Raw genomic sequence first — 23790 nt, 5'->3', positions numbered from 1 at the left:
TAAACTCCTGCATTTAGTCATGGAGTTAAGAATGGCCAAGGCCCTCAGCTGGTAATGATGTCCTGCAGTTGGTTTCATGCCTATTGACAAGTTTTCAGATTACGAAAGCAAAGAGGATATCGGAAGCTTGAGACACTCTTGGTAACACATTGTGAATGAGAAGAAACCATTGTACTCCTTCCCCTCCTCTACATTGTTATTTTTGTGTCTTCCTCCTTTCTTTCCAAAACCCAAAATGTCAATTGATTATTCCCCATGTAGATTGTCCCTGACCTATTGCATTCCTCCAGTATTTTGTGTGTTGCTGTGGATTTCCAGCATCTGCAGAATCTCCTTCTGATCTTCAATCCCTGTTAATGATCTTCAGCCCTCTGCCTTTTCACCTCTCACCTCCCATATTCTCAGTTCAACACCTTCACCATCCACCTAGCAGCTTCCTCCTCACCTGGTTTCACCCATCTCCTTCCAGAATCTCAGTTCAAACCCCCCCCCATCCACCCAGCAGCTTCCCCCTCACCTGGTTTCACCCATCACCTCCCATATTCTCAGTTCAACACCTTCACCATCCACCCAGCAGCTTCCCCCTCACCTGGTTTCACCCATCACCTCCCATATTCTCAGTTCAACACCTTCACCATCCACCCAGCAGCTTCCTCCTCACCTGGTTTCACTCATCTCCTTCCAGAATCTCAGTTCAAACCCCCCCCCCCCATCCACCCAGCAGCTTCCCCCTCGCCTGGGTTCATCCGTCACCTCCCAGATTTTCAGTTCAACACCCCCCCCCACCATCCACCCAGCAACTTCCCCCTCACCTGTTCACCCATCACCTGCATGTTCTCCTTCCCCTCCCCCACCTTTTTAATGTAGCTTCTTCTCCCTCCTGTTCCAGTCCTAATGAAGGATCTCGGCCTGAAACATCAAATGATTATTTCCCTCCATAGACCTGCTGAGTTCCTCCACCATTTACTCGATTGTCAGACATGCTGGCTGCACTGAGAAATGGAAAGTGATGACACTTTGATGGTGGAACTGAATTTTGGAAGTAAATTATACTGCTGAAAATCACATGATCCAGGGAATGAAAGAGTTAAGGTGTGATTCCGGGCCTGCACTCGCTGGAGTTTAGACTAATGAAAGAGTTAATGTATGGCTCAGGGCCTGTACTTGCAGGGGTTTAGACTAATGAAAGAGTTAATGTATGGCTCTGGGCCTGCACTCGCTGGAGTTAAGACTAATGAAAGAGTTAATGTATGGCTCAGGGCCTGTACTTGTTGGAGTTTAGACTAATGAAAGAATACTCATTGAAACCTATCAAATACTGAAATGCCTGGACAGAGTGGATGTGGAGAGCATGCTTTTTTACAGTGGGGTAGTTTAGGGCCAAAGGGAACAACCTCAGAATACAAGGACATTCTGTTAGAACAGAGATGAGGAGGAAGTTCTTCAGCTGGAGGGTGGTGAATCTGTGGAATTCATTGCAAGGGACAGTCATGAAGGCCAACTCATTAGGAATATTTAAAGCTGGGGTTGATAGGTTCATTATTAATGGGGATCAAAGATACAGGGAGAAGGCAGAAGATGGGATTAGGAGGGTTAATATATTAAGAATGGAATGGCAAAGCACACTTGATGAGCTGAATATCTTAATTCTGCTCCATTATCAAGTAGACATTTCCATCTCTTTGTTCAGTGTCCTCCTGTATTATTGTATATGGTTAAACCAACGAAAGAGTAGACTAAACTAGTTCTATACATTAGATATGGGAAGAAAGTAACGTATGGAAGAAGGACTTCAAGGAAACAGAGACCATATCATAATTAAGACCATAAGATATAGGAGCAGAATTAGGCCATCCAGTCTATTCCTATCATGGCTGATCCATTTTCCTCACAGCCACAATCTCCTGCCTTTCCTAATTCACTCTTCACACCCTGAATAATCAAAAACTTATCAATCTCCGCTCTGCTTTAAATACACTCATTGACTTGGGCTCCACAGACATCTTTGATAATGATTTCCACAGATTCACTATCTCTGGCTAAAAAAATTGCCCCTAATCTCTGTTCTAAATGGATGTTCTTCTGTTCTAAGGCTGTGTCCTCTGGTCTTAGACTCCTCCACTATAGGAAACATCCTCACCACATCCACTCTTTTGAGGCCTTTCAACATTCAATAGATTTCAATGAGATCACCCCTTATTCATCTGAATTCTAGTGAGTACAGGCCCAAAGCCATCAAACACTCCTCATGTGATAAGCCTTTCACTCGCAGGAGCATCCTCATGAATCTCCTCTGAACCCTCTCCAATTTTGATAGTCCTTTATCAAACTGCTCATTGATATTCCAAGTGAGGCCTTACCAGGGTGTTATAAAGCCTCAGAGAATACTCCAGTCTCTCCACCTATCTTCATATCATCCGCAAACTTGATCAATGGCTTCATCATCCAAATCATTGATGTATAATATAAAAAGAATCAATCCCAACACAGACCCATGTGGAACACCACTAGTCACTGGCAGTCAACCAGAAAAGGCTCCTTTTATTCCCTGACTTTGCTTCCTACCAATCAGCCACTGTTTTATCGATGCTTCTATCTTTCCTGTAATACCATTGGCTCTTGTTAAAACAGCCTCATGTGCAGCACTGTGGCGACTCATTTCCTAGCGTATCCGAACCGACTCACAATTAGATAGCCTACGGGGGTTTGCGAGCACAGAGCTTTGGAGCCTCTTCGCCATGGGGGGCCGGTTGACAGAGGCTTAAAAGTGAGGCTGAAGTTTTCGAATAAAGTTTTTTCCTTTGACTGCAGTTACCGACTCCGTGTCGTAATTTTAGCGCTGCGTGTAGCACACCGCTACAATTGGTGACCCCGACGGTCCAAACGATTTTTGGACCAGAAATGACCGACGCCGCCTCTGTTCATGCGGTTTCGTTGAAACTGCCAGGTTTCTGGACACAGCGCCCGGACCTATGGTTCCAGCAAGCCGAAGCCCAATTCCACGTTCGCCAGATCACCTCAGAAGACACCCGCTACTACTACGTGGTGGGCTCCCTCGACCAGGACACAGCGGCCCAGGTCGCGGAGTTCGTACAGTCGCCCCCGGCAGATGGCAAGTACACAGAATTCAAAGCTCTGCTCCTCAGGACTTTCGGACTCTCACGGCGCGAGCGGGCTGCCCGTTTACTGCACCTGGATGGCTTGGGCGACAGACCTCCATCGGCTTTAATGAATGAGATGTTGTCTCTGGCCGACGGACACACAGGCCTCATGTTTGAGCAGGCATTCCTGGAGCAGCTGCCCGAGGACATACGCCTGCTGCTGTCCGACGCGGATTTCAGTGACCCCCGGAAGGTGGCAGCCCGGGCGGACTTGCTGTGGAACGCCAAAAAGGTGAGCGGGGCGTCCATCGCACAGATCACCCAGCCATGCTCCCGGCAGCAAACCAGTCCAGGCCCGGCCGCAGAGCCCGCTAACCCCCGGCCCAATGAACACTGGTGCTTCTACCACCAGCGGTGGGGCGCAGAAGCCCGCCGTTGTCGCCCGCCCTGCAAGTTCCCGGGAAACGCCAGGGCCAGCCGCCGCTGATGGCTACGGCGGCTGGCCATCGGGATAGCCTCCTGTATGTGTGGGATAGAAGGTCGGGACGCCGGTTTTTGGTCGATACTGGGGCTGAGATCAGCGTTTTACCTCCAACGAGTTACGACACCCGCAGCAGGGCACCGGGTCCCCCCCTGAGGGCCGTGAATGGCAGCACAGTAAGGACCTATGGCACCCGTCAGGTGCAGCTACTGTTCGGCTCCTGCCAGTTCACGTGGGACTTCACACTGGCCGCCGTAGCCCAACCGCTTCTGGGTGCGGATTTTTTGCGGGCTCACAGCCTACTGGTTGACCTGCCCAGGAAGAGACTGGTACACGCCGAGACCTTTCAGACGTTCTCCCTGGGCGCGGCCCAGTTGCCAGCCCCTCACCTCGGCTCCATCACGCTGTCCGACAACGACTTCACCAGGGTCCTGGCGGAGTTCCCATCGGTTCTGGCACCGCAGTTCACAGCAGCCATGCCCAGGCACGGCGTACAGCACCACATTCCGACCCAGGGACCAGCCCTCCATGCCCGTGCTCGGCGGCTTCCCCCGGACAAGCTCCGACTGGCGAAGGAGGAGTTCCAGAGAATGGAGGAATTGGGGATCATCTGGCGGTCCGACAGCCCCTGGGCTTCCCCCCTGCACATGGTGCCCAAAGCGACGGGGGGCTGGAGACCGTGCGGCGACTACCGCAGGCTGAACGAGGCTACCACACCGGACCGCTACCCTGTGCCGCACATTCAAGACTTTGCGGCAAACCTGCACGGCGCACGGATCTTCTCCAAGGTCGACCTCGTCCGAGGGTACCATCAAATCCCGATGCATCCTGACGACGTCCCCAAAACGGCTCTCATCACCCCGTTTGGCCTTTTCGAGTTCCTCCGCATGCCGTTCGGCCTGAAGAATGCCGCACAGACGTTCCAGCGGTTAATGGACGCGGTGGGACGGGACCTGGACTTCGCGTTCATCTATTTGGATGACATCCTCATAGCCAGCGGCAGTCGTCAGGAGCATCTGTCCCACCTCCGTCAACTCTGCGCCCGACTGAGTGAGTACGGTCTTACAATCAACCCTGCCAAATGCCAGTTCGGACTCGATACCATTGACTTCCTGGGCCACAGGATTACTAAAGACGGGGCAACCCCTCTGCCCGCTAAGGTAGATGCGGTCCGCCACTTCCCCCGACCCACCACGATCAAAGGCCTTCAGGAATTCGTAGGTATGGTCAATTTCTACCGCCGCTTCCTCCCTTCAGCTGCCCGGATCATGCGCCCCCTGTTCGCCCTGATGTCGGGTCCGAGCAAGGACATTACCTGGGACGAGGAGTCCGCCGCCGCTTTCGTTCAAATGAAGGAAGCTTTGGCTGACGCCGCAATGCTAGTACATCCCAGAATGGACACCCCTACCGCCCTCACAGTGGACGCATCCAACACGGCAGTCGGTGGGGTGCTGGAGCAGCTCATCGCAGGTCGCTGGCAACCCCTGGCGTTTTTCAGCAAACACCTGCGGCCACCCGAGCTCAAGTACAGTGCTTTCGACCGGGAACTGTTGGCGCTCTACCTGGCAATCCGGCATTTCAGGTACTTCCTAGAAGGTCGGCCCTTCACCGCGTTCACGGACCACAAACCGCTTACCTTTGCGTTTACGAAAGCATCCGACCCCTGGTCATCCCGCCAGCAACGCCACCTGTCCTACATCTCTGAATACACAACGGATGTCCGGCACGTCTCGGGTAAGGACAATGTCGTGGCGGATGCGCTCTCTCGCCCTACCGTTCATGCCCTTTCCCAAGGGGTAGACTTTGAGGCACTGGCAGAGGCACAGCAGGTAGATGAGGAGATTCCGAGTTACAGGACTGCAGTCTCCGGTCTGCAGCTCCAGGACCTCCCCGTGGGCCCAGGTGAGAGGACCCTACTCTGTGACGTCGCCACCGGCCAGCCCCGTCCGGTCGTCCCGACAGCCTGGCGGCGACGTGTTTTCGACTCCATTCATAACTTGGCGCATCCCTCCATCCGGACAACTGTCCGGATGGTTTCCAGCAGGTTCGTTTGGCACGGACTCCGCAAACAGGTCAGTGAATGGGCCAGAACGTGCATGCACTGCCAGACGGCCAAGGTGCAGCGGCACACCAAAGCCCCACCGCAGCAGTTCCATCCCGCCCACCGGCGTTTCGACCACATTCATGTGGATATCGTGGGCCCCCTGCCAGTGTCGCGCGGAGCACTTTACCTCCTGACTATCGTGGACCGGTTCACAAGATGGCCAGAGGCAATCCCGCTCACCGACACCACCTCCGAATCTTGCGCCCGAGCCCTGATCGCCACCTGGATATCCCGCTTTGGTGTACCAGCCCACATTACCTCCGACAGAGGCGCCCAGTTCACCTCCAGCCTGTGGTCAGCTATGGCCAGCCTTTTGGGGACTCAGCTGCACCACACAACTGCCTACCACCCACAGTCGAACGGGCTAGTGGAGCGTTTCCACCGTCACCTGAAGTCGGCCCTCATGGCCTGCCTGCGAGGAGCCAACTGGGCGGACGAGCTTCCCTGGGTCCTACTCGGCATCCGCACAGCGCCCAAGGACGACCTGCACGCCTCGTCGGCCGAGTTGGTATACGGCGCGCCCCTGGCCGTCCCCGGGGAGTTCCTACCAGCCCCAAGGGGGCAAGAGGAAGAACCCGCTGCAGTCCTGGGCAGACTTCGCGAGAAGCTCGGTAACCTGGCCCCCATACCCACTTCACAGCATGGGCGGCACCCGACCTGCGTACCCAAAGACCTACAGAACTGTAAGTTTGTGTTTGTACGAAGGGGCGGGCATCGGCCACCGCTGCAGCGGCCATACGAGGGGCCGTTTACGGTGCTCCGGAACAACGGGTCCACGTTCGTGCTGGACGTTGGGGGGAAGGAGGAGGTTTTCACGGTGGACCGCCTCAAGCCGGCCCATGTGGACCTGGCGCAACCGGCCGAGTTTCCGGCACCTCGGCGCAGAGGCCGACCTCCCAAGCAGGTTCTGGCCCAGACTGTGGACATTGGGGGGTGTATCGCCGGTTCTGGGGGGGGGGTTATGTGGCGACTCATTTCCTAGCGTATCCGAACCGACTCACAATTAGATAGCCTACGGGGGTTTGCGAGCACAGAGCTTTGGAGCCTCTTCGCCATGGGGGGCCGGTTGACAGAGGCTTAAAAGTGAGGCTGAAGTTTTCGAATAAAGTTTTTTCCTTCGACTGCAGTTACCGACTCCGTGTCGTAATTTTAGCGCTGCGTGTAGCACACCGCTACAGCACCTTGAAAAACGCCTTCTGAAAGCACAGTACACAATATCTACTGATCCTCCTTTGTCTATCCTGCTTGTCATTTCTTCAAAGAATTTCAACAGATTTGTCAGACACAAGATGGCAATTGCTTAGCCGCTTCGAATTTTTGCTCCGTCATTCTCCCTATCTTTGCACTATATGTCTCCATTCTTAAACCTTAGTTAGGAATTTTATTAGGTCTCTTTTACTTGCCTGCGAACACATCTATCTTATAATGTCTACCAAAAGCTCTAAATCCGGGACAAAGGAAGTTACGGCTCTGCCGACTGAGATTCTCGCTGCTCTGGAGCAACATTGAGAAGATATTTTAAAGGAATTTAGAACCTCTTTCAACCAGCTGGATGCCAAATTGGATCAGATCAACGCTAGAGTGGACGAACATGCTGAACATTTATCTCGCATCGACTCGACCTCTGAAGATTTAAAACGCCTTGTCCAATACCTCGAGACCCTCTGTTCCAGCCTAGAGGAGAAGAATAGTGAACTTTTTTCCAAAATGGTGGATCTTGAAAGCCGGAGCAGATGTTGCAATCTACGAATTCTTGGTTTGCCAGAGGCCACCGAACAGCGTTCCCTCATGAAGTTTTTTTCCGATTTTCTCTGTGAGATTTTTGGGAAAGAATCTCTTCTGAATCCACCTGAGCTTGAAAGGGCACACAGGGTCTACGTTCCCCGTGCAATTCTGGGTTCCCACCCACTACCGGTAATTTTGTGCTTTCATCAATACCAGGTGAGAAACCATTTGATTATGGAGGCACGCCAATTAAAGAATTGGATCAACTGTATGCTCAAACTAAGAATCCCGAACTACACAAGAAGCGTGTAGAACTTCAAACTAAATTTAATCTTCTGTCTACTCTACCTGTCGAACGCCAACTTCTCGAAAGCAAGAGTCGCTTTTACATTCATGGTGACAAATCAGGTAAATTTCTAGCCAATCAGCTGAGGCGTTCCAAAGCCAAACAACATATTACAAAGATCCAGAAGGAGAATGGAGACTTTACATCGGATCACTTAGAAATTAATGACGCATTTAAAGGTTTCTATTCTCGACTTTATTCCTCTGAATCTTTGAATGACAATATCTCTGTTGATCATTTTTTAAATAATCTGAATATTCCTTTGCTTTCATCTGATTTTAAAGCCAAACTTAATGCGCCTATATCATCAGAAGAAATATTGCAATTTCTGCATTGTCCTCAGGGAAATCTCCTGGACCTGATGGGTTCCCTGTAGAATTTTATAAATCATTCTCTTCACTTCTTTCTCCTCAGTTACTCTCAGTATTATCTGACTCGTTTAATTACGGCAAATTGCCACCCTCTTTTAATGAGGCATCTATTATCCTTTTATTTAAAAAGGGTAAAGACCCAACAGAGTGTTCCTCGTATAGGCCGATTTCTTTGCTTAATGTTGATGTTAAAATCTTGGCTAAAGTTTTGGCTTATAGATTAGAAACTGTTATTCCCTCTATTATCTCTGATGACCAAACTGGTTTTATTAAAAACCGTCTCCCTTTTTTTAACATTCGGCGTTTATTTAATATTTTATATTCACCTCCAACTGGGATTCCTGAATGTGTTATTTCCCTTGATGCGGAGAAAGCATTTGATCGTATAGAGTGGAACTACCTTTTTGCAGTTTTAGAAAAATTTGACTTCGGTCAAAGTTTTATCTCTTGGATCAAATTGCTGTATTTGTGTCCTACTGCCTCTGTTTTAACTAATTTTCAGAAATCCCAGTTATTTAACTTCAAACGTGGCACCCATCAGGGATGCCCTTTAAGTCCCTTTCTCTTTGATTTGGCTATGGAACCTTTGGCGATAGCATTTCGAAATTGTCCTGAATTGACCAGGATTTGGAGAGGGGGTGTTGAGCATAAAGTTTCTCTTTATGCTGATGACTTATTACTCTTTCTCTCAAATCCGTCTACATCCTTACCTCCAATGTTTTCACTTCTTGACTAGTTTAGCCAGTTCTCTGGCTATAAACTTAATTTACACAAGAGCGAACTTTTCCCAATTAATAAAGAAGCACAAGAATTAACATTTCGTGATCTCCCTTTTGAAGTAGTCCATAATCAATTTACCTATCTTGGGATTACAGTCACAAGGAAGTTTAAAGATCTCTTTCGTGAAAATTTTGCCAATCTTTCATATACTATAAAACAGAGTCTGGTACAATGGTCACCTCTATCTATGTCTTTGGTAGGTCATATTAATGTTGTTAAAATGTATGTTCTCCCTAAACTTTTATACTTATGTCAATCAATCCCAATTTTTATTCCTAAATCTTTTTTTGATTCCTTAGACTCTATTATTTTGTCATATCTGTGGAAGAATAAGCACTCTAGAATTAATAAAGTCTATCTCCAAAAACCTAAAAAAGAGGGTGGCATGGCTTTACCTAACTTTCGTTTATATTATTGGGCAGCCAATATACGTTGTGCTACCTTTTGGTCTTTTTTCCATGGCCAACCTGAGTGCCCTAAGTGGGTGGCAATGGAGTTGAGCTCCACTAAAGAATTATCTATATCTGCACTTCTTGGCTCTGTACTCCCTAGTAGTTTGTCCAGATTAATAGTTAATCCTCTTGTTAGACACACTTTGCGTATTTGGGCTCAGTTTAGGAAATTTTATGGTTTCCATGGTTTTTCTGTCTCCAGTCCTGTTGTACATAATCACCTTTTTTTACCTACTACATATGACTCAGCATTCCATGATTGGTATAGGAAGGGCATTAGACATTTTGAAGATCTTTTTATTGATAATCGCTTCGCTTCTTTCCAACAGCTCTCCGCTAAGTTCAATCTGCCCAATGCTCATTTTTTTAGATGTCTCCAAATTAGACACTTTATTGTTCCTTTAATTCCTAACTTCCCTGAAATGCCTGAGAAAAATGTTATGGACATATTTCTTTCCATTAATCCACTAGATAAAGGTTTAATATCAATTATTCGAGATAAATTAGCAGCCTTACGACGTACCCCTGTGGATAAAATTAAAATGGCATGGGAGCAGGATTTAAATACCTCCTTATCTGATGAGACTTGGGACTCGATTCTCAAATCAGTTAATTCAACCTCTCTTTGTGCTCGCCATTGCCTTTTACAGCTTTTTCACTGCCTTTTTCATAGAGCTCATATGCCTAAATCTAAATTATCTCGATTTTACCCTAACATTAGTCCGCTTTGTGATAAATGCAAAAGGGGCGAGGCCTCTCTCATTCATATGTACTGGTTTTGTCCTAGCTTGGAGAAATTTTGGAAAGATGTCTTCATAACGTTATCGTATATTCTGAATCACCATCTAGAACCAAACCCTTTAATTGCTTTGTTCGGTTTCTGGGGTGAGACAGAATTACGTCTGATTTCGACTAAGTGTCGAATATTATCTTTTGCCTCTCTCTTGGCTAGACCTGTAATCCTCCTTAGATGGAGAGATGTTCTCCCACCCACGCATGCACAATGGCTTAATGATATTATGGCCTGTTTGGACCTTGAAAAAATTCATTATTCAGTTCTTAATTCGGATTTAAAGTTCCATAAGGTCTGGGGAACCTTTTATTGAGTACTTTCATAACCTTCCTCCTAACTAAGGTTTTTCTTTCGGTCCCTTGCTTTCAGCTCCTTTTTCTTTTGGTAGTAGGCATTATTATCTTCTGTTGCTAAGTGTATTCACAGTTTGGGGGGGTTGATTGTCCCGCTTTCTACAGTTATATTAAGGTTTCTACAGTTATATTAAAAGCAAGAGGATAGAGAGTGATAAAATTGGCCCCTTAGAGAATCAGAGTGGTCAGCTATGTGTGGAGCCGAGGGAGATGGGAGAGATTTTGAATGATTTCTTCTCTTCGGTATTCACAAAGGAGAAGGATATTGAATTGTGTAAGGTGTGGGAAACAAGTAAGGAAGTTATGGAACCTATGACAATTAAAGAGGTGGAAGTACTGGCGCTTTTAAGAAATTTAAAAGTGGATAAATCTCCGGGTCCTGACAGGATATTCCCCAGAGAATATCCTTGAGGGAAGTTTGTGTAGAAATAGCAGGAGCTCTGACGGAGATCTTTAAGATGTCATTAGAAATGGGGATTGTGCCGGAGGATTGGTGTATTGCTCATGTGGTTCCATTGTTTAAAAAGGGTTCTAGAAGTAAGCCTAGCAATTATAGACCTGTCAGTTTGACATCAGTGGTGGGTAAATTAATGGAAAGTATTCTTAGAGATAGTATTAATAATTATCTGGATAGACAGGATCTGATTAGGAGTAGCCAGCATGGATTTGTGCTTGGAAGGTCATGTTTGACAAACCTTATTGAATTTTTTGAAGAAGTTACGAGGAATGTTGACGAGGGTAAGGCAGTGGATGTAGTCTATATGAACTTCAGCAAAGCCTTTGACAAAGTTCCACATGAAAGGTTAGTTAAGAAGGTTCAGTCGTTAGGTATTAATGCTGGAGTAATAAAATGGATTCAACAGTGGCTAGATTGGAGATGCCAGAGAGTAGTGGTGGATAATTGTTTATCGGGATGGAGGCCGGTGACTAGCGGGGTGCCTCAGGGATCTGTTTTGGGCCCAATGTTGTTTGTAATGTACATAAATGATCTGGATGATGGGGTGGTAAATTGGATTAGTAAGTATGCCGATGATACTAAGGTAGGAGGTGTTGTGGATAATGAGGTGGGTTTTCAAAGCTTGCAGGGAGATTTATGCCGGTTAGAAGAATGGGCTGAACGTTGGCAGATGGAGTTTAATGCTGAGAAGTGTGAGGTTCTACATTTTGGCAGGGATAATCCAAATAGAACATATAGGGTAAATGGTAGGGCATTGAGGAATGCAGAGGAACAGAGAGATCTAGGAATAACAGTGCATTGTTCCCTGAAGGTGGAGTCTCATGTAGATAGGGTGGTCTTTTAAGAAGACTTTAAGAAGACTTTTGGAACGCTGGCCTTTATAAATCAGAGCATTGAGTACAGAAGTTGGGATGTAATGTTAAAATTGTAAGGCATTGGTAAGGCCAAATTTGGAATATTGTGTGCAGTTCTGGTCACTGAATTATAGGAAAGATATCAATAAATTAGAGAGAGTGCAGAGACGATTTACTAGGATGTTACCTGGGTTTCAGCACTTAAGTTATAGAGAAAGGTTGAACAAGTTAGGTCTCTATTCATTGGAGCGTAGAAGGTTGAGGGGGGATTTGATCGAGGTATTTAAAATTTTGAGAGGGATAGATAGAGTTGACATAAATAGGCTGTTTCCGTTGAGAGTAGGGGTGATTCAAACGAGAGGACATAATTTGAGAGTTCGGGGGCAAAAGTTTAAGGGAAACACGAGGGGGTATTTCTTTACTCAGAGAGTGATAGCTGTGTGGAATGAGCTTCCTGTAGAAGTAGTAGAGGCCAGTTCAGTTGTGTCATTTAAGGTAAAATTGGATAGGTATATGGACAGGAAAGGAGTGGAGGGTTATGGGCTGAGTGCGGGTAGGTGGGACTAGGTGAGATTAAGAGTTCGGCACGGACTAGGAGGGCCGAGATGGCCTGTTTCTGTGCTGTGATTGTTATATGGTTATATGGTTATTTATATTCTCTATATTGTGTTGTGGTTGGTCTGGAGTTTTTTTTTGTGTTGTGGGGCTTGGGGAGGATACTAATTTTACTTGTCTTCAATTTGGGTGCTTTTTCAATTATCTTTCTTTGTATCATATTGTTAGTGTATGCTTATTTTTGCACTCTATCAATGTTCTTCATTTTGATCTGGGTTTTTTTTATCTGTAGTTATGTAGAAAATGTATTAAAAAAACTAATAAAAAAAAATAAAAAAGATTTGTCAGACATGATTTTCCCTTAAAGAAACTGTGCTGATTTTGGTCTAGAACAAAGAACACAGAACATTGAGCAGTACAGCACAGGAACAGGCCAGCTAAAATGTAAATCAACAACCCCCAAAAATGAATCCCTCCTACCTAGACAATGTCCATATCCGTCCATCCGCTTCATGTGCCTATCCAGTATTTGCCTCTTCCACCATACCATGCTGCACATTCCAGGATCCACCACTCTCTGAGGAAAAATTTTACCCCTCACATTCCTTTTGAACTTACACCCCCCCCCCCCCCACCTTCAGTCTAATTCCTCTGGTATTAGACATTCCAACCCTGGGAAACATACTCTCTGTCTGCTCTATCTATGCCTCTCATAGTCTTATAATTCTCTTCCCATTTCCCCTCAGCCTCCACTGGTCAAAAAAAAAACAGTCCAAGTTTACCCAGCACATGCCCTCTAAACCAGGCAACATCCTGGTAAATGACTTCTGCACCCTCTCCAAAGCCTCAATCCTTCGTATAGTGGGGCAACCAGAACTGTATGTAATATCCCTCTTGGAGTACTGTGCTCAGTTCTGGCCACCTCACTATAGGAATAACGTGGAAACCATAGAAAGGGTGCAGAGAAGATTTACAGGGATGTTGCCTGGATTGGGGAGCATGCCTAATGAGAATAGGTTGAGTGAACCAGAGGTTTATAAAGTTGCAACATAACCTCTTCAATGGTTCAATCAGAGAATATATACAGTATACATCTTGAAATTCTCACTCTTCACAGACATCTGCGAATCAGAAGAAAACCCTCAAAGAATGAATGACAGAAAGATGTTAGAACCCCCGGTGCCCCTCCCACCCTCACGCACAAGCAGCAGCAAAAGCATCAACACCGCTTTTCCCTCCCCCCACTTGCTCCAGCAAAAGCACCAAGCACCACCCCCCACCCCATCACACAAGCAATAGCAAAACCGCCAGAGACCATGATCTAGAGTCCATTCTGACACTTCGGCATCTCAGACAGGTTCTGTCTCTCTCTTGCAAAGGCAGAGAGATATCGCTCCTGCAGCAGGCAAGAGAGGAGACTATCAGCTCACTTATTCAAGTTCCTGCGACTCGGGGACCAACAGACTCTCACTCACCATCAAAATGAGAGTGAGAGAGAGAGATTGCTTGAGTGCAGAGGTCTTCTTTCGACAGAAGCGTACACTGTCTGCCTACTGTCTCAACATTTCATTCTCCTCCAATGCTTCAGTCTGCGATGTTGACAAGGAATCAGGTCACCCTGAAGGTGCAAATCTTCCAGGCAATGCCTGGAGATACCAAATCACCAGGCCGCTTGGTGAGTTCAAGTACGAGAACCCACTGCCTGTGATGAACTGTCATTTGAGTGCAGCTGTAGATCACAGTCTCTGACAGAACCCCAGCTACCTTGAAAGGAAAAAAAGAGACAAGAGAAGAAATTAAGAAGAGCAGTAGTGATAGGGGATTCGATAGTTAGTGGGACAAATAGGAGGTTCTGTGGAAGAGATTGAGAATGCCAGATGGTCTGTTGCCTCCCTGGTGCCAGGGTCTGCGATATCTCGGATCAAGTTCTCAATATTCTCAAAAGGGAGGATAAGCAGCCAGATGCCGTGGTCTATGTAGGGACCAGTGATGTGGGTAGGAAGAAGGAGGAGGTCCTGCAAAGAGAATTTAAGGAGTTAGGTGCAAAGTTGAAGGACAGGACCTCCAGGGTTGCAATCTCAGGATTGCTATCCGTGCCACATGCTAGCGAGGCCAGAAATAGGAAGATAATGCAGCTAAGGAGTTGGTGCAGGAGGGAGGGCTTCATGTTTCTAGACAATTGGGCCTTGTTCCAGGGAATGTGGGACCTGTTCTGATGGGACGGGTTTCACCTGAACTGGAGGGGGACTAACATCCTTGTGGGAAGGTTTGCTAGTGCTGCTCTGGGGGGTTTAAACTAGATTTGCAGGGGGAGGGGAACCAGAGTGTTAGAGCAGATAGTGAGGTGGAGGAGGATAAAGGTCATGTGAGAGCTGCAAGTATAGTGCATGGAGTAAAGCCAGATCTAGCATATAAAGAGGCTTTGAGGAAAGAGAAGCAGAATAAAAGGTGTAAAGGTAGTAAGGTAGAAGGGCTAAAGTGCGTGTACTTCAATGCAAGAAGCATCAGGAACAAAGGTGATGAACTGAGAGCTTGGATACATACATGGAATTATGATGTAGTGGCCATTACAGAGACTTGGCTGGCACCAGGGCAGGAATGGATTCTCAATATTCCTGGATTTCAGTGCTTTAAAAGGGATGGGGGGGAAGGGGAGGAGGGATGGTATTACTGGTCAGAGATACTATTACAGCTACAGAAAGAGTGGGTATTGTTGCAGGATCCTCTTTTGAGTCAGTGTGGGTAGAAGTCAGGAACAGGAAGGGAGCAGTTACTCTATTGCAGTGGTTCCCAACCTTTTCCATGCCCCACACCCCTAGGAAATGTTTGATTAATGTTTGCACCCCCTACAAAAGTAATATCACATTTGAAGATGAAGAAGTCTAATTTCTAATTTTTTGAACCACAAATTGAACCACATACAATACTACGGGTGAACAAAATGAACTTAAAAAAATAAGCTTTTAAATCAGTGCATAAAATGCTAATATAAACTGAGCAATTAGATTCTAATTTATTCAGAAAAAATTGTAAACAGTAAAATCAATCCCAATTGTGAACATAAAATTCAGTGACTTCTTTGCTCCTGCTTCTCATTCATGGTTTTGTCAAAACATGGAATTTTCTTGCTGACTGCGATCCGCAGATCTGCCTGTGGATTCAGGCGATTCCTAGATTTTGTCTTGATTGACAAAAGAACTGAATCCAGATTCACGCAAGTATGTTGTTGCAAATGGAATGAGGACACGGAGTGCTTTTCCACCAAATCTTGGGAACATATCCAGTGCTGCATACCAAAACTCCTCCAAAGTCTTGCTTTTAAATTGCGTTTCAAGAGCTCCATTTGTCCACAAATCAATAAGATCTTCCTTCAGCTCTTCATCATCTGACATTTTCTCCAAATTGTAGGAATATGGATTCATGATCCATTCTTCTGAAATCTTCAGGTCTCCAGCAGCAAAATACCCATCAAACAATTCTGACAGCATTTCCAAATGAGCCACAATTCCTTCACACACAGTAGGAGCTATGGATCCAGCATCATCAACCATCTCTTCTCGTAAAGGAAAATTTGAGAGACTGCCTCTTTCCATCCTTCGACGCCAAAGGCATAACTTTTCTTTGAAGGCATTCGACTTTTCACAAGCCTTCAATATGTTTATCCCTTCTCCTTGAAGAGAAACACTCAGGTCATTCATACGAGTGAAAATGTCAGCTAAGTAAGCCAGAATTTGGGCGAATTCCTGTGATTCCATTGCCCCATCCAGATCACATTCACGCTCCTCCAGAAAAGCTTTGATTTCTTCCCGCAATTCAAAGAAGTGGGTTAAAGCTTGTCCTCGTGACAACCAACGGACTTCTGTGTGGAAAAGCAAAGCTGAATGCTCACTTCCCAGAGCCTCACAAAATGATTTGAAGATGTGATGGTTCAAAGCATGTTGATCCAGTTGATGATCTTCACACAAGTATCAAGCACTTTCTTCAAATTTGGAGGCAATATTTTTGATGCCAAAGCTTGCTGATGAAGAAAACAATGGGTAACTTGCAAGTCTGGAATCTCCTTTTTCATCAATGCAGAAAAGCCAGATTTCTTTCCAAGCATTGCAGGTGCCCCATCGGTGCACACAGAACTAATGACTTTGATATCTAAATCATGTTTGGCAAAGAAGTCTTTCACCAGCTGCATCACATCCTTTGCAGTTGTGTTTGTTTTCAGATCTTTACAAAACAGGAAATCTTACTTCACAGCACCATCATTGACATACCTCACTAATGTGATGAGTTGACTACAACTGGAGGCATCAGTTGACTCATCTAACTGAATAGAGATTTTAAGAGGACTAGCTCTGACATCTGAGATGACTTGGTCCAAAATATCTTCACTCAAATCACTGATTCGGTTGTGAATTTGATAGGGGCACCTGTTCAATTTTTGAAAATCCTTTGAAATTCAAAAACTTCTTTAATGCATTGAGACAAATATGAATGAATGACTTCAGCTGCTTTTTATCAAAATGCGGCTTTTTAAAATTTTACATTTGAATAATTTACTTACTGTCTGTGAGTTAGGTCTTAACGCAAAGTCGTTACTTGATGGTTGATTCGGGATATATAAAGATTTTGGCATTATGAGATGATTTTTAACTCTGAGATGTAACCTCCTAGCCAACATTGATGAGACTCCTCAACTCTGAGGTGCAACTTCCCAGGTAACACTAATGAGAGTCCTCAACGCTGACTCGGGCAGCGGGAGACTGGAGTGTGCTTGGGACAAATGTTACAACCACTTCTCAAGGCACACTGGCAGCCGGCTGAGTGATGACTCGTGACTCGTCACTCAAGAACACAAGCCACTCTTTGTCATACCATCTGAAGTTCCATCTCGCACTCCCTGGGGGTGCGGGCACCCCAGGTTGGGAACACCTGCTCTATTGGGAGTATTCTATAGGCCCCCTGGTAACAGCAGGGATAATGAGGAGCAGACTGGGAGGCAGATTTTGGGAAGGTACAAAAATAACAGGGTTGTTAACATGGGTGACTTTAACTTCCCTAATATTGATTGGCACTTGATTAGTTCCAATGGTTTAGACGGGGCAGAGTTTATCAAGTGCATCTAGGACAGATTCCTGTCACAGTATGTTGACAGGCCGACTGGGGTTGCCATACTAGATCTAGTATTAGGTAACAAACTGGGTCAGATCACAGATCTCTCAGTGGGTGAGCATCTGGGGGACAGTGACCACTACCCCCTGGCCTTTAACATTATCATGGAAAAGTGTAGAATCAGAGAGGACAGGAAAATTTTTAATTGGGGAAGGGCAAATTATGAGGCCATAAGGCTAGAACATGTGAGTGTGAACTGGGATGATGTTTTTGCAGGGGAATATACTATGGACATGTGGTTGATGTTTAGGGATCTCTTGCAGGATGTTAAGGATAAATTTGTCCCGGTGAAGAAGATAAAGAATGGTAGGGTGAAGGAACCATGGGTGACAAGTGAGATGGAGAATCTAGTCAGATGGAAGAAGGCAGCATACGTGAGGATTAGGAAGCAAGGATCAGATGGGTCTATTGAGGAATATAGGGTAGCAAGAAAGGAGCTTAAGAAGGGGCTGAGAAGAGCAAGAAGGGGGCTTGAGAAGGCCTTGGTGAGTAGGGTAAAGGAAAAACCAAAGGCATGTGAAGAACAAAATTAGACAGGAGTGAAGATAGGACTGATTAGAGATAAGGATGGGAAGATGTGCCTGGATACTGTGGAAGTGAGCGAGGTCCTCAATGAATACTTCTCTTAGGTATTCACCACTGAGAGGGAACTTGATGATGGTGAGGACAATATGAGTGAGGTTGATGTTCTGGAGCATGTTGATATTAAGGGAGAAGAGGTGTTCGAGTTGTTAAAATACATTAGGATGGATAAGTCCCTGGGGCCTGACGGAATATTCCCCAGGCTGCTCCACGAGGCGAGGGAAGAGATTGCTGAACCTCTGGCTAGGATCTTTAAGTCCTTGTTGTCCACAGGAATGGTACTGGAAGATTGGAGGGAGGCAAATGTTGTCCCCTTGTTCAAAAAATGTAGTAAGGATAGTCCAGGTAATTATAGACCAGAGAGCCTTATGTCTGTGGTGGGAAACCTGTTGGAAAAGATTCTTAGAGATAGGATCTATGAGCATCTAGAGAACCATGGTCTGATCAAGGACAGTCAGCATGGCTTTGTGAAGGGCAGATCGTATCTAACAAGCCTGAAAGAGTTCATTGAGGAGGTGACCAGGCATATAGATGAGGGTAGTGCAGTGGGTGTGATCTACATGGATTTTAGTAAGGCATTTGACAAGGTACTACAGGGTAGGCTTATTCAGAAAGTCAGAAGGCATGGGATCCAGGGAAGTTTAGCCAGGTGGATTCAGAATGGGCTTGCCTGCAGAAAGCAGAGGGCCATGGTGGAGGGAGTGCCTTCCGATTGGAGGGTTGTGACTAGTGGTGTCCCACAAGGATCAGTTCTGGGACCTCTACTTCTTGTGATTTTTATTAAAGACCTGGATGTGGGGGTAGAAGGGTGAGATGGCAAGTTTGCAGACAACACAAAGGTTGGTGGTGTTGTGGATAGTGTAGAGGATTGTCGAAGATTGCAGAGAGACATTGATAGGATGCAGAAGTGGGCTGAGAAGGGGCAGACGGAATTCAACCCGGAGAAGTGTGAGGTGGTACACTTTGGAAGGACAAATTCCAAGGCAGAATACAAAGTAATTGGCAGGATACTCAGGAGTGTGGAGGAGCAGAGGGATCTGGGGGTACATGTCCACAGATCCCTGAAAGTTGCCTCACAGGTAGATAGGGTAGTTAAGAAAGTTTATGGAGTGTTAGCTTTCGTAAATCAAGAGATAGAGTTTAAGAGTCGTGGGGTAATGATGGAGCTCTATAAAACTCTGGTTAGGCCACACTTGGAGTACTGTGTCCAGTTCTGGTTGCCTCAGTATAGGAAGGATGTGGAAGCATTGGAAAGGGTACATAGGAGATTTACCAGGATGCTGCCTGGTTTAGAGAGTATGGATTATGACCAGAGATTAAGGGAGCTAGGGCTTTACTTTGTGGAGAGAAGGAGGATGAGAGGAGACCTGATAGAGGTATACAAGATATTAAGAGGAATAGATAGAGTGGACAGCCAGCGTCTCTTCCCCAGGGCACCACTGCTCAATACAAGAGGACATGGCTTTAAGGTAAGGGGAGGAAGATTCAAGGGGGATATTAGAGGAAGGTTTTTTACTCAGAGTGGTTGGTGCGTGGAATGCACTGCCTGAGTCAGTGGTGGAGGCAGATACACTAGTGAAGTTTAAGAGACTACTAGACAGGTATATGGGGGAATTTAAGGTGGAGGGTTATATGGAAGGCAGGATTTTAAGGGTTGGCACAACATTATGGGCCAAATGGCCTGTACTGTGCTGTATTGTTCTTTGTTCTTTAAACTGGAAGAAGTCACCCAGGTCCGAAAACCTCTTGAGGTCCTCTCACTTCTGAACAGTGCCTCGACTAATAAAGGCAAGTACTCCTTAAGCTTTCTCAACCACCTTATCGACCTGTGCAGCCACTTTCAGGGAGCCATGAACTTAGATCCCAATATCTCTCCGCTCAGCAACACTGTTTAGGGTCTTGCCCTTAAAAGTGTACTGTCTCCTTGCACTTTCACTACCAAGGTGCAACACCACACATTTATCTGGGTTTAACTCCATCTGCCATTTCTCTGCCCATATCTGCAGCTGATGTACATTGTGCTGCATTCTTTGCCAGTGTTCTACACCATCCACAACTCCCCCAATCTTGATATCATCTGCAAACCTACAACCCACCCATCTATATGTTCATCCAGTACACAGATATATGTCACAAACAGCAGAGGTCCCAACACAGGTCCCTGCAGAACACCACTAATTACCAACCTCAAGCTCGAATAACTTCTTTCAAACATTGTTCTGTCTTCTATGGCCATGTCAGTTCTGAATCAAACAGCCAAATTGCAGTGGACCCCATGCATCTTAATCTTGATTAGCCTCCCATGGGGTACTTCATCAAACTCTTACTAAAATCCATGCAGACAACTTCCACTGTTCCACCGCTCATCAATATCTATCGACACCTTATCAAGAAACTCAATCAAGTTGGTAAGATATTACCTGCTCCACACAAAGCCATGCTGAATCTCCCTAATTAGGCCATGGGTTTCCAAATGCTCATATATCCTGTCCTGAAGAATTTCCTACAACTGACGAGAGACTCGCCAGTCTACCATTCCAAGATTTTCCCTTGTTCCCATCTTAAGCAGAGGTACAATATTAGCCACTTGCTAGTCCTCAGGGCTTCACTTGTGGCTAGAGAGGACAAGGCCCCAGCAATCTTGTCTCTTGCCTCCTTCAATAACCTGGGTAAATCCCATCAGGCCCTGGGGACTTATTAGGAGGCCCAACACTTCCTCCTCCTTGACTTCTAAATGTCCTAATATCTTTATACACTCAGCACTGATCTCCTGGTCTTCTATATAATTTTACCTGGTAAATCCCCCATGACAACAACCCTATTCTTTTTCCCCATTTTCTTAATCTGATTACATTGAATTGAATTGACTTTATTACTTAAGTCCTTTATATACATAAGGAGTAAAAATCTTTACGTTACATATAAATGTGCAACGTGCAATTTATAGTACAGGTCCACAATCCCTTATCCAAAATTTTGAAACTGGAAAAGCTCTGAAAACTGAAGTTTCTCTTGTGGAGTGTGTCATAGCAAGGCTTTTTTGGTGCGCCAACAGCTGATGTCACTCAGGTGTGATGTGGCAGAGGCCGCCAGAAGTCAGTTGTGGTTCAGCACTTGTACTGGTTACACGTGCATTTGCTGTTCGCTGATATTTTGTGTTCACTGTTGACTTTGTGTTTAATTTCACTGTGAAAATGTCAAGAAGAACTGCAGATACCCCTATAGGTAACAATGAGAAAAGAGAAGGAAGAATCTATCATCAATAACACAGAAAGTGGAGTTATTGCAGAAGCTTGATCGTGGTGTGTCTGTGCGGCATCTTACTGAAGAATATGGTGTCGGAACTACCACGTTATATGATTTAAAGACAATAGAGGATATGGTGAAAATGTGTGATCAGTTAATTGCTGGCCTTGAACAATCTGTGTTTATCAGTAAGCAAAAGATTATGGCAGTTTACTTAGCTAAAGAGAGATTGCTTAGACATAAACCTATGTTACTGAGAAAGATGACACTTGAACATTGTCTGTCATAGTACTGCTTCATAACTTGAGAATCCTGTTCCTGGCCCATCAGGTACCTGTAGAGCTTTGTTTGTCAGACATAATGCAACTTAACTAGAGGTATCTGTACATATTTAGCTTAGTTTGAACCTGTATATGTATTTACATTCTACATTTATTCCAATAAGTCATTTACCATGTGTTTGATTCGGTTCGTTTGAAGCGTATATTTTTGTGTTTTATTGAATATTTTTGTTGGAAATAAAACGTACTAGTGTATGGTCTATAATTATCCCACTATTTCATTTATAAACTGTAATAGAATCTGTAAAAGAGCGTGGATCGGGAAAACCTGGAAGTTCTCTCTCCAGCACTTGTTGTTTGAGCATGTTCAGACTTTTTTTCTTGTCATTATTCCTTAAACAATACAGTATAACAACTACTTACATAACATTTAAAGTATAAACGGGAGGATGTGTGAAGGTCCAGAGCTCCCCAGGTCCAAAAGCCCACCTGCACTAGACAGGTTAATTATCAATATGATTATAAATTTTCTGAAATCCAAAAAATTCTGAATTCCAAAATGCAACTGGCCCCAGGGATTTCGGATAAGGGATTGTGGACCTGTATTGTATAAAAAATAATAATAAATAAATAAATAAATAAATAAATAAATAAAGTACAGTATATGTATATCAAATAGATTAAAATCATGCGAAAGACAGAAATAAGATACATATTAAAAAAGTGATGTAGTGTTTGCGGGTTCAATGTCCATTTAGGGATCAGATAGCAGAGGGGAAGAAGCTGTTCCTGAATCGCTGAGTATGTGCCTTCAGGCTTCTGTATCTCCTACCTGATGGTAACTGTGAGAAAAGGGCTTGCCCTGTGTGCTGGAGGTCCTTAATAATGGACGCTGCCTTTCCGAGACACCGCTCCCTAAAGATGTCCTGGGTACTTTGTAAGCTAGTGCCCAACATGGAGCTGACTAGATTTACAACCTTCTGGAGCTTCTTTCGGTCCTGTGCAGTAACTCCCTCCATACCAGACAGTGATGCAGCCTGTCAGAATGCTCTCCATAGTACAACTATAGAAATTTGTGAGTGTACTTGTTGACATACTAAATCTCTTCAAACTCCAAATAAAGTATAGCTGCTGTCTTGACTTCTTTATAACTGCATCGATACATTGGGACCAGGTTAGATCCTCAGAAATCTTGACACCCAGGAACTTGAAACTGCTCACTCTCTCAAAAAGTTTGGGTACTTTAAAAGAGGAAAGAAGTACAAGTGAAATACCTTCCTGAAGAAGTCACGGTGGTTCTGGGAAAGCATGGACTTTCCTTCTGACTAGTGAAACTAAAACTAAAATGGAAGTATCAATGAAATCAGATTATTAATCAGAATGTTGATAAATGGTAGCTTAGCAGTTTGTGTGAGGTTATTACAGTTCGGGTTTTGGATTTCAGAGTTCAATTCCAGTGCTGTTTGTAATGAGTTTTGTACTGTGTGAACTGTGTGGGTTTCCTCTGGGTGCTCCGGTTCCCGGTTTCCCCCCACTGGTGAGTAGGTTAATTTGTCAATGTAAGTTGACTTGGGTTAAATTGGTGGTTTGCTGAGCAATGCAGCTTGCTGTGCAGGAGGAGCCAGTTCAGAGCCATATCTCTCTATAAAATAAACCTGCACAGCATCTGAGAAAAATCCTCTCCCTTGTCTCTGTCACCTTCTCCAATAACAATAACAAATACAGAAAGTTCATGAATTATTTGTACTAAGATTGAAGTTATGCATTTCATTTCCTATACCCTTCAACCCATCCTCACTGCCCATTTCTTCCAACCACCAGCACAAAATTCCCCAGAGTTTCCCCAGTTCTAACCACAAGTTCAGCTTTTTCTCAAGTTTTTTTCTGCTTTACCCTTTCTGATCTGAGAGGCAACTCCATTCTCTAGAGCTGGGAATTCCTAATACAATAGTTCTGTACACCTGATGCTGTGTAATCGAACATTGGAACAAATCTGATTGTAGGTGCTCTGTATTTCACACTCCACACTCTAGAGCTGGGAATTCCCAGCTCTCTACACCTGATCCTGATGATAGATGTTCTGGATTTCCCTACTGCACATGCGATACTTTGGAGTATCCAATGATTAACAGACAGGGGTACCAAT

This window comes from Hypanus sabinus, chromosome 22, assembly GCF_030144855.1.
Source record: "Hypanus sabinus isolate sHypSab1 chromosome 22, sHypSab1.hap1, whole genome shotgun sequence".
In the NCBI taxonomy this organism is placed as follows: domain Eukaryota; kingdom Metazoa; phylum Chordata; class Chondrichthyes; order Myliobatiformes; family Dasyatidae; genus Hypanus; species Hypanus sabinus.
This window is presented reverse-complemented; position numbering follows the sequence as displayed.